Below are 10194 nucleotides of genomic sequence, written 5' to 3' on the forward strand. Positions count from 1 at the left end.
CTGGGGGAAGACTGTGAGGTTTCAAGATGCTCAAGCCAGGCCCAGTGTGGCACTCACTTCCTGTTGTCTGCCAGTCTGGATGTACATCTCTAAATAGCTACCACTCTGGCACCATGTCTGCCTCTGGGCTACCATGATGACAATGGACTAAACCTCTGAACTGTAAGCCAGGCCCAGTTAAATGCTGTACTCTATAAGGGCTGCTGTGGTCATGGTGTCTCTTCACAGCAAAGCAATAGAAACCCAAAGACAGACACGATTTTAAATGTTCTAGTAATCCCATTTTAAAAGAAGTTCAAAGAAGGAGGTTACGTTGATTTTGATTAGATATTTTATTTCACCCAAACCTCCACCAGATGTCTTCACTTAGACATAATCAATACAAAATCTACAAGTAAGGCATGTTGCATCCTTTTTGGTTCCCAGATTCTGAAATCTGCTGTGTAGTTTTAAAAATCATTTTATATATTATTTCTATATTTTTACATTTTGTTTGCATGTGTATCTGTGGACTACATGTGTGTCATGCCCATGGAGGTCAGAAGAGAACATCAGATCCCCCCTGGAACAGGATACAGATGATTGTGAGCTGCCATGAGGGTGCCAGGATATGAACCCAGGTCCTTCGGAAGAGCAGCAAGTGCTCTTAACTGCTAAGCCCTCCCTGCAGCCAGTCTCCTGTGTGTTTTACAATGCATATAAGTTAGAGCAAGGAAATGAGACAGTGGCTCCTACATTAGACCAGGTCACTGTGTAGCTCTGTGATCCCTGATATGGGGGTCATGCAGCCCCAACTACAGTCCTCCCATCTGTCCTCAGGGTACCATCATGGATTTGCACAAAGCCCCTCTAGTTCAAGGCCATAGAAGCATAGAAAGGCGTTGGCAATTGCTGTTGTTCCCAGTGACTGTCCTGTGTGGTCCAGGGGTCCCATCCCACCTGCATTGTCCCCGCTGCGCATAACAGGGCTCGCCAGAGTGAGCAGAGCCAAGCTTGCGCACCGCCAAGGACAGGAGTATTAGTGACAAACTGCAGTGTTCCCTGGGTGGTGGAAACCATTGTTAGGAACAGACAGGAGATTTTAATCCTCTGTTAGTAGAGCGAGAGAATGTGGGCAGCAAGTCAAGTCTTGTCAGGGAAAACACCAGCAGGAAGGGGAGCCGCCTGGTATGCCGTGCCACCTCTGCCTCTGCTGCTTCCCTCCGATGCAGTGCCTTGGTGGCATTGAGTCTAGCCAAGCTGTGGCAGACCCTGAATTGTCACCAACACTGCTGTTGTACCCCTCTGATGCAGTCCATCTCTGCCTCTGACTTCCATAGGCACACACACACATGTACATGCACACGCACACACACACATATACATGCACACACACACACATACCCGCACGCACGCGCGTGCGCACACACATGTATACCACACACACACGCACATGCACATAACTGAAAATAAAATACATTAGCTGGTGGGGGAGTATGGTACATGTCTTTAATGCCAGCACTCAGGAGGCAGAGGCAGGCAGAGCTCTGTTTGTGGCCTGTCTGGTCTTCAGAGTGAGTTCAAGGACAGCCAAGGCTGTTATACAGAGAAACCTTGCCTTGAAAAGCCAAAACAAAAACAAAACAAAACAAAAACAACACAAGAAATAAAAACAAAAACAAACAAACAAACAAAACCCCCCCAAACATCAAAAGGCCAAGTCTGGTTCGAGTCTTTCGTTTGACACATTTGGACACTGAAGCCCCAGTGACAGTTGATTCAGAGCCGAGGAGGGCTGCCCTTCGACCTCTGTGCAGCAGCCCAGACAGCTCAGGGCTCCAGGGAGTCTCTTAGGAAGCTCAGAACTGTTCATGGAGGGAGGGAGATGGAGAGAAAGGATGGAATGGCCGTGATCTCTCAGACCCACCATCAGTCATCTGCCATGGCCAGGGTGCCACCTCTCTGGGCATCGTCTCACTAAACAATACACACAACACCCCTTCCCCGACTTCCCTGCTTCTGAAGACAGTGGAGAGGGAGGAACAGGAGCCACAGAGTCCCATACAGTGGATGAGAGTCGGGGAAGTCGGAGGGAATGAGTAAGCACAGGCTAAGAGCTAGAGACCACAGCTGCACACTAGGGCTGTGCCCTGGGAAGTGTGGAGATCTGTTTCTGTTCTCACTTTGGCCCCAGAATGTTCATCATGAGTCTCCTCAAACTCTGCGCCTCTTTATTTGAATTAGCCAGGGTCTCTCCAAACAAAAACAGTTCCCATCGGGTCTAGGCATGAAGTGATTCGTTAAGATTTGGGAGGAGTGGGAACCAGCCCAGGCTGAGCTTCAGGAGACACCCAGAACCACACAACTGATCAGCCCTGGCCTCTGCCAACTCTGCCCACACCCTGTCCCCAGGTCACTGTCTGAGATTTGCATCACTCAACAGGCCCCAGCAGCTGAGAAAATGGGAATGGAGGTGGCTTTCATGCTCACTGTGAAGGTGATATTTACATTCTGAAGAATGGTGACCATATTTAGGGTGTGTTGAAAAAATTTCAGTCTCCATGGATGTTTGTGTCTATGACAGTACCCTTTGAGGTGCTGGGAACACAATCCTAAGGAATTTGGGTTTTCAGGTCTCTTATTTTCATTTGAATACATTTTTAAACCTTTAAAAATTACATTTTAGCTGGGCAGTGGTGTTGTTGCATGCCTTTAATCCCAGCACTTGGGAGGCAGAGGCAGGCAGATCTCAGTGAGTTTGAGGCCACCCTGGTCTACAAAGAGAGTTCCAGGACAGCAAGGACTATTACACCAAGAAATTATTTCCTGTCTTGGGAAAACAATAACAAAAACAACAAACAAAAATTGCATTTTGAACCTTTTAAAGTTACACACACATACACACACACACACCACACACACACACACACACACACACACACACACACCACACACACACACACAGTCGGCTCTTCTGTGAGGGTGCAAGAACTGCTTGTTGGAGTCAGTTAATCCTGAGGCTTGGCTAGGGTCTTCAGTCCTAACAGTGTGTGCCTTCACTACTGAGCCATTTCGTCAGCCCTGAATATGTATGTTTCTAATGTGTGTGGATGTTTAGCTTGCCTGTATATCTGTGCACCACATGTGCACAGAAGACCAGAAGATCCCCTGAAACTGGAGTTATAGTGAGTTACTAATCATCATGTGGGTTCTGGGAACTGACCTGGGTCCTCAGCAGGAAAAAGGGTTCCTCACTACTGAGCCACCTCTTCTGCCCCCTAAAGACAGTTCTAAAGCATTCATGTTACACAAGCATATATATATCTAGACATAGCTATATGCTCATACATGCACCCATGTCTATTAAGAACATATAAACCACATATATACATGTTTCATTTAACATACTAAAATCTTCCCCATATGCATTATCTTAAGGTTTATAGTGCTGTGAAGAGACACCATGACCACAGCAATTCTTATAAAGGAAAATGTTTAATTAGGATTGATTAACAGGTTCAGAGGTTTAGTCTATTATCGTCATGGTGGGAAGCATGGTTGTGTGTAGGCAGACATGGTGCAGAAGAGGTAGCTGAGAGCCCTGCTCCTGGATTGGCAGGCAGCAAGAAAAGAGAGAGCCACGACTTCTCAGAAAATTAGGAAACAACCTTCCTCAAGGCCCAGTAATACCACTTTTGGGTCTATACCCAAAGGATGCTCATTTGTGCCACAAGGACATGTGCTAACTATGTTCATAGCAGCTTTGTTTGTCATAGCCAGAATCTGGAAACAACCTAAATGCCCTCCACCGATGAATAGATAAGGAAAATGTGGTACATTTATACAATGGAGTACTACACAGCAGAAAAAAATAATGACATCTTGAAATTTGCGGGCAAATGGTTGGAGCTAGAAAACATCATTTTGTGTGAGGTAACCCAAACCCAGAAAGATAATTATCATATGTACTCACTCATAGGTGGTTTCTAAACATAAAGCAAATAAAACCAGCCCACAAATCACAATCCCAGAGAACCTAGAAAACAATGAGGACTTTCAGAGAGACATACTTGGGTCTAATCTACATGGAAAGTAGAAAAAGACAAGCTCTCCTGAGTAAATTGGGAGCATGGCGACCATGGGAGAGGGTTGAAGGGGAGGGGAGAGGCGGGGAGGGGAGCAGAGAAAAATGTATAGCTCAATAAAATCAATAAGCAAAGAGAGAGAGAGAGCCACTGCCCATTGCCTTGGGCTTTGAGACCCCCAAGTCTACCCCAAGTGGACACTTCCTCTAACAAAGCCACACCCACTCCAACAAGGCCACACCCACTCCAACAAGGCCATACCCACTCCAACAAGGTCACTCCCACTCCAACAAGGCCACACCTAACAATTCTAACAAGGCCACACTTCTTAATGCCACTCCCTAAGCATTCAAATATGAGTCTAGGGGTCCTGTAGTGGCAGTTACTGTGCTTCAGGGCCCATTTCTATTCATCCCACCACATTCCACTTCCTGGCCCCCAGAGGCTTGTAGCCATATCATAATGAATTCAGTTCAACTTCAAAAGTCCCCATAGTCTATCACAGTCTCAACCCTGTTTAAAAGTGCAAAGTCTCTTCTGAGATTCATAGCAATCCCTTAACTGTAGCCCCCTGTAAAATCAAAACCAAAGAGGAGATTACATACTTCTAACATGCAATGACACAAAATTTACATTACTGTTCCAAAAGGGAGGAAATACTGGACCGAACAAGACTGAAAACCAGAAGGGCAAACTTCAAACTTCACATCTCTGTGTCTGATGTCAAAGTGCTCTTCAGATCTCCAACTCCTTTCAGCTTTGTTGACTGCAACACACTTCTCTCCCTTGGGCTGGCTCCACTCCCTGTAAGTAGCTCTTCTCGGAAAGTATCCCATGGTGCTGGCATCGCCAACATCTTGGTGTCTCCAAGGCGATCCAGACGTCACCTTCACAGCTTCTCCGGGCTTCCATTCAAGGACACCCCTGACACATGCCTGGTCTCAGTGACTTAGTGGTGGAGGAAGATTCCATAACCCCTTTCTTATATCTTTGAATCTAAAACCAGTAACTGAAGCTGCTAAGTTCTGCTGCTTGCTGGGACTGGAACATGGCCCCTCATTCAAAAATGTTCAGTTGGAAGTTCCTCATGGCCTCGCTATCTGCCCCATTACAAACTCACCCTTCTTAGAAAGTCTGCCAAGCAGTGGGTCCTCCCCAGGATCTGCTCTAGACCATACCTACAGGGTATTTAAGCGCTGTCCCTAGACCTGCTGTGTGATTTTTCTTCTTCCTTCCCCTGCCTCACTTTTGGGGGACTTGGGAGTCACCCAGGAGCGCTTTGCTCATTAAACCTGGACTTTTAATTGGGTTTGAGCTGGCTTATTGCATCGGCAGAGAAACCCACTGCCGGGGTCCAAAGATACTTAGATACTTATTAAAATACATTTGAGATTTTTGCTGTTGCTGTTTGTTTGAAGGCAATCCTTTGGCCTCCCCCAGACCTCAATTGTGTGCACAGCCTGGCCCCTCTAGATCTTTGGAAAGAGGGTTACTAATTGTCCTGATTGATCTGGACCAGGCCCCATTGATGCCTGTGATCGACATGACTTTTTCCTGACCTGTGTCTCTGTTTAAATGATAAATTAGATGGTCATCTTGTTCTCGTGGGACAGCTGACTGTCCCCAGCCTCTAGGATATGTTGACAGGATGACATTGCAGTCTGACCCTATAGTTCCAGGGACTGGGCTCAGAGCCTGTCAGGTAGCCTGTCTTTTCTTGTGTGTGTGAGAGAGTGTGTGTGTGTGTGTGTGTCTGTCCGTCTGTCTGTCTGTGTGCATGGGGGTGGTGGGGAGCACACAGGTCCTGCTTCATAACCAAAACCAGTAGAACTGAGGCCACAGGGACATGTGCGCCTAATTCCCGGCCACATGAAGAGCCAAGAATATGTAAGACACACAGTCAAGGACACGGTGTTGCCTAGCCATCCTGCTGTCCCGGACTTGGTGTCACCGTTGTCACCACAGAAATGCTCACCAGTGCTGGCTTTCAGGCCAGTTTTGAATTTGATGACTCCTTTGATTCCAGTGCCCACCCCCCAGCCCCCCCCTCCCCCGCCGACACAGCCAGGAGGTATCCACTAAGGGCGAGGTTGGATCACTGCATCAAGCGAGGGTTCTCAAGAGTAGAACAATTTCCCCCAGCAGACGAGACTCACAGGGACAGGGCTCCTGTGATCTGAAGGACCAAGACTTCTTTTGCTCTCTGCGGCCTTGTACCCAGCCATGGCTCCAGAGCTTCAAGGGAAAGCAGAGGTATGAGGCTTGTTCTAATTAGCCCCCAGTTGGGCTGCGGGCAGCGGTGAAATTTGTCCCTGCTCCTCCCCCTTCAAAGCAGTCCTGATGTTTCCAGGCCTCCAGGCTGCGGAGTGGGACTCGGGCTTAATGAAGCAAGCTCTCCAACCTCCATCTGTGGCTTTGCCCTCTCTGGCAGACTCCAGCTGCCTGGGGCCTGGCTTTGGGTAAAGCAGTCAAGGCAGTCCCTCCTCCCAGGCCCCCCAGCCCTCCTCTCACCAGGGGGTCCGCTCCTCCACAGCCAGCCTCACTCCACCCATGTTAGACTAATGAGTTCCAGCACCCACACCAGAGCCACTCTTCTGGTGCTGACCTATTTAATTAAAACAGCAGCTTTCAAATATGGAGGCTCTGCCCCTGGCCACAGAGGGGCTCTAGGCTGTCTCTGGCCAGTTTGGACGTTGGCACCGCTCCACCCCTTGCCTTTCTTCTCTTCCTCCCTCCTCCTCTCTCCTGATTTTTCCAATATCTGTGTCCAGAAAGGAAGAAAAACCCTGTTTGGACTGGCCTCCTTCCACCCGTCATTTTTCCCTCCTTTCAAACGTCTTGTCTAAAGTGGAGTCAGTTACATAAGCATCCCACCTCTTTCCATAAATTTCCTCAGTCTCTTAACAATAGGGTTACTGTGCAGGGGAAGAGGAGCCCTCAACCACACCCCTCGAGTGCGAGTCCCCGGCCAAACAGAACCAGAGATGCGTTCTTTGAAAGAAGCCAAGAGGAAGCCCAGACTGTTCTGGGGGAGATCTTTGCTGTTGTCCTTGGAACACTTTCTTACCAAAGCCCCGGCCCCACCCCTCCCGCTGTGCCCTTCCAGCTCTGAGCATCACACTGTTTGAATGGATGCCCAATTGCTGTCTTTCCCTTCCCTGCCTGACAGTCTATGTCACTATGTGTCCGTGTCCCGAGGGCAGACTGTGCTGCTGATGGAGCTGGTTTTGTGTGTGTGTGTGTGTGTGTGTGTGTGTGTGTCTGTTGGCAAGGTCCTCGAAGGCACACCCTGGAGATTTTGTTGCCTTTTTCTTTAAATAGAAACAGTTAGACCTCACTAATTCAGACCAGTTGGGAGAAAAGTCCGGAGCGGAAGAGAAGTCTGACAGCATAGTTACACAGAGGCCTTTTACTTCTCCCAGCGTGTCCAGTCGCTGGAACTAGTCCTAATCACGTGGACAGATATGGTCCTGCTGGACTCAGTCCAAGTAGACAGAGATTTTTTGCGAAGTCATCTTGAATAGCTAGTTAGCAGGAGGGCTTCTCTGGGTATGAAAACGTTGTAATTTTTTATTTTCTCTATTTTTAGTTTTTTTTTTTTTTGACAGGGTCTCGTGTCACTAGCTAGCTCAGCCTGCATCGAACCCAGGTCCTTCTCTGTCCACTTCCCATGGGCTGAGATTGCAAATGTGTGACACCATGTCCAGCTCTAAAAACACACTTTTCCTTGGGAGATTAGATTTCAACACTTATGGTGCTTCTCATTTAGGTCAGAGAATTACCTCACTTGGATGGTGGTAATAACAGGTTCTTGTCTCTCAATATCTAATGTATCTTCTATCCTATAGTAATCATGAAAAAATGTGTTGAAAACTGGACAGATGGATGGATAAGTGGGTAGGTGGATGAGTGGGTAGGTGGATGAGTGGGTAGGTGGATGAGTGGGTAGATGGATGAGTGGGTAGGTGGATGTATTGATGGGTGGATGAATAGAGGACTGCATATATGGATGACTGAGTGGATGGATGGATGGGTAGATGGATGGATGGATGGATGGGTGGGTGGGTGGATGGATGGATGGGTGGATGGATGGATGGATGGATGGATGGATGGATGGATGGGTGGATGGATGGATGGATGGATGGATGGGTGGGTGGATGGATGGGTGGATGGGTGGATGGATGGGTGGATGGATGGATGGGTGGATGGATGGGTGGATGGATGGATGGATGGATGGATGGATGGGTGGATGGGTGGGTGGATGGATGGGTGGGTGGATGGATGGGTGGATGGATGGGTGGATGGATGGAGTTTAGATGGGTGAATGAAACTGGTGACACTGGAAGAGAAGGATTGGAAAAGAGCCTTGGTGGAAACATTTGAAAGAAACTTTTATTCACCTGCTAAGTGTGGCAAGCTCATACCTGTGTCATGCTGTAGTCTGGAAGAGGAATATCCCTTAGGTCTTTGGGAGTCTTTATCCCCTTCTGGGCGCTGTTGGGAAACAGGGAGGCTTTAAATGGGACACTTTCAGACAACGAGTTGTGTGCTTTGAAGAGGATGTGGAGCTGGGAGCACGGGGCTCTCTGTCTCTTCCTCTTCTGTTTTATGTTTTCTCTCTCCTCTGTGTGTGTGGGGGGGGGGTGAGGGGTGGGTGCTATGTGGTATGTGTTGTTTGTGTGTGTGAGGGTATGCGTTCACATGTGCCTGTGTGTAAAGGCCAGCAGTTGGCATCCGGTATCCCCCTCATTGCTCTCTTCCTTGTTGTTTGGGATAAAGTCTTTCACAGCCTTGAACTTGCTGATTCAGCTAGACAGCTGGCATGGAACCTTCACGATCCTTTTGTCCCTACCTCCCCAGCACTGGGTGTACCACTGCACCCAGCTTTTTATGTGGGTGTTGGGGATCCCAACTCAGGTCCTTATGTGTGTGTGGCCATCACTTTAGATGGAGCCAGCCCCTACCCCTAGTCTTCTTTCTTCTTTCCCTCTTGGGTGTGGCTGTGAGCTGAGTAGTCAGGATAAACATTTCCTCTCGGTAAGATGATCCCTTAGGGCATTTTGTAATGGCAACAGAAAGTTAGGGACCCACGGAGAGCACTGTCACCAGGTTTCCACCACACACAGAATGAGAAGCAGAAGGCAAAGGCCAGCATGGTGGCACTGAGTGATAGGAGACAGCAGGACACAGAATTAAATGGTGTTGGTGAGCAAGAATCAGTTCATGAGGTAAGCTGGACCTGGAGCCAGGCATTAAGCAAGGTTTAAAAGGGGCTCAGCTGTGGATAGTAAGGGTGCTGTAGCGGTTAAGATCCTTTTGGCCAGGTGAGGTACAACTTGGCTATAACCCCAGCATGATTGGGGAAGAGGGAAGCAGGCAGAGGCTGAATTTGAGGACAGTCTGGGCTACACAGTAAGAACTTATCAAAACAAAAAACTAAACAAACAAATAAACAAAAAACAAACCAAACAACCAAACAAACAAACAAACAAAAAGTACCAAAAAGCCAAAACCAAAAAGTAAACCAAAACAACAAAAATATTGCTGGCTGGGATCTCTAACACAAGGAGGCCGTGGTCAGCACCTAGATGCCCACGCACACACTGAGCTTGGCACTTAGAAGTTCCTTTCTGGTCAGGTGACCGAGATCATGAAGGCTTCAGTTAATTTACATACAGACTGCCACATCGACTGCACAGGTGTACTAGAATGAGAAGGAGGGACACATGGTCCTCCAGGAGAAGTTGTAGGAGCAGGTTGGAGCTCCAGGAGCTCCGCGCCTGATGTACTCAGTGACCTGAAGCTGCACCATTAAGAGCTCTAGCCTATTCCCTGGCAGACAGGCTTCAAGCCATTGGATGCATCAGGTAATGTGACTCCCAGTGACCCTGTGATTTTTGTGGGTGCTTGACAGCCATGGAATGACTGGTGGACGAAGGTCTTGTGTAATAAATTAGAGTCTCCACCTTCAACCCTCTCCATGATGAGAGCATCTCAAGCAACCCAGCTTAGAGTATCAACTTGCGGTTGACCAGATCGGATGCCGCCCATGCCTAACTTGTCCTAGCGTTGCCATTCTCTCCCGGAGGATGCCAGGACCAAGGCCGTTGCAGTCAACTACGATGGCACC

This window comes from Arvicola amphibius, chromosome 12 (assembly GCF_903992535.2).
Source record: "Arvicola amphibius chromosome 12, mArvAmp1.2, whole genome shotgun sequence".
NCBI lineage: Eukaryota > Metazoa > Chordata > Mammalia > Rodentia > Cricetidae > Arvicola > Arvicola amphibius.